The sequence below is a fragment of the Gallinula chloropus genome (genome assembly GCF_964237585.1).
Source record: "Gallinula chloropus genome assembly, chromosome: 3".
Taxonomy (NCBI): Eukaryota; Metazoa; Chordata; class Aves; order Gruiformes; family Rallidae; genus Gallinula; species Gallinula chloropus.
The window spans coordinates 75,622,557-75,625,068 of NC_140087.1; positions in this window are offsets into that span (position 1 = coordinate 75,622,557).

The following is a 2,512-nucleotide window of genomic DNA, read 5'->3' on the forward strand; positions in this document are numbered from 1 at the left end:
CAGTTGGGAAAGGGCACAGCAATGTACAAAACGGCTTTGAACTACTTCCTATGTTATCATAAAAATTTAAGCAGTAAGTCACATAATGCCAGGCTAAAATTTACATGGTTAAAACAGCAGCACAAAACATCAGTGTTATACACATAGTAATGGAACATATCTGCAAGTTTTAGTCTCTTAAACCACAGAAGCCAGGAGAATTTTTTTCGCATTAGTAAAAAAAACACCAAAGCTTATCCCCACTTAGATCAGTGGATGAAAAGTGTTTTAAGTGTTTTAAATTTAAAAGTTTTCATATTACTGCCACTAGTACTAAACAGTAGTGAGATGTCAAAACAGCTTACATGAAATATGCAGTGTTTCATGTGTAGCGTAGATTTAGAATTGACATGAGGAACAAATTTTTTAAGATGAGGACACTGTGACACTAGAACAGGCTGCACAGAGAATATGAGGATGTCCATGAGGATGGATGGGCCATGGGGCAATCTGGTCTAGGGAAATCTGTCCCTTCCCACAGCAAGGAGGTTGGGCTAGATGATCTTTAAAGGTCCCTTTCACCCCAAATTATCTGATGATCCTATGTGATTATTACATGTTAGAGGCAGGTGGAAGAGAGAGATAGTTACATAGAGGCTTTCAGAGTCAACTTCAGCTCTAGCTTGATTACTCAGGATACTTTCAGATATGCAAACTCAGGATCTGTCATTTATAATAACTATAAAATGTGATATTAAGATCAAAAAAGTCTGAATGTCCGCAGTCTGTCTTTCTGAGAACTTAAAGACAGCTCAAAAAATGTGCATTGCTCAGTAGATGTGCAAGCTACTTAGCATCTCCAGGATCCAGTGAAAAACGAATCCCTTAACTTTTCCGAACCTCTTGGCATAGCTTTTATCTATGGGTTCTATTCCAAAATGCCATTAAGGCTTCCATAACATATGAGTTTTACAATCCAAGATGAGTGATGGACATTTCCCATACAATTTATAAAGCATAAAATTTGCTATATGGTCTATCGTACCTGGAAAAGTTTGTAGCAAGGGCTTCCACATCTCACAGAAAGACAGTGCTCTGCTTTTTCCCTAACTGAAAATTTGTCCTGAGCAGGAGTGTCAGCAAGTTGCAGGCACCATGATATATTGTCTAACAGAGGAGAATTCATTTGGGAGTAAACAATAAACTGAGTTCAAAACTTCATTGTGCTGCACAAATCAGATCTGTTATATAAGGCTATCTCTCTTAACAATAACAAGACTGGACCAGATGTTAAACCATTTATTTTAGATGTACAGAAAGTCTACTTTAAAAAAAAAAATTATTATCACTAATGAATTAACAAGAGCACTTGTTCATATTTATAATATATGGAGAATGTAAATCTACAAATTAAGACAGTACAGAACAATTTTATACATAATTTTAAATCTTATTTCATAAATCTGGCCTGCTGCAGATATCTCATTGCTATTTTTATACTTTATGCTTTATCTTCTGTGTCAATCTATATGTTTTTTTCCAGGTTTCTCCTAGCGTTTCCTGCCATCAAGCTATCTGACTCAACACTCCAGAGAAAGATGAAAGGTGCCTTCAGGCAGCTTGGGCAAATTAGCAATTTTCTTGAAGGATCACAGGGTCATCTAATGCCGAAGTCACAACTGCTTGGACATACACAAAATACTGAATACTGCAAGTATTAAAAAATGTTGTTTGGTAACACTAAGAGCATATTATAATTGTTTGGTAAAGTTCCTACATCTCAATCATACCCAAGAGGCCTTTGACAATGCTAGATCTGAATTTATTAATATTAGTATTGGTTCTGTGAGATTAAAATGGAAGCCAGTAGGCTCAACATGTGATTAAGTCTTGCATTTATCTTTCCTAAAATTCTACATGTCACTTGAATACAGTATGTTTAACTCAGCTTACCTCAAACTCTATCAGCAGTTGAAAATTGTAGCCTACAAAGTTGGTACAGGCCAATATGTTCCCACATGAATTCCCATAGGAGTCTTATCAGCCATTCATCCTCATAATATTCCACTCCTGCATGTAAACCCCTTTATTCTGCCTGATACACTTCTAGATGTGAAGTCATCCTCTGCCTTGAATTGATCATAAAAAGATCCCTCAGCCACGCTAATGGTTTTTTGCTTAAGGACAATGGGCAGCAGTGGGGTTATGAGGTTTTACTTTTTTTAAGTACCAAACAGCACAATCAGGTTGCTGCAGAAAGTATACACTATTTAGATTACAGGTTGTTCAGGAAAAAAATGCCTATTTTGTGTCTGATCATCACCTCTAACAACACCTACATAGCTTGTTTAACGGCATATGACAAAGTAGATAATGAATTTCAGTACTGAATCCTAAGAGCTACTTTATTTGTAGAAGATTTAAATTTATTTCTTTTAAAAAGTGACAGTAACAGCAATGGTCAAATTCATACATCCTTCAGAGTAGGAATGACATCTGTAACTACAGGGATGGGAATTAGGAATCTTGTTTT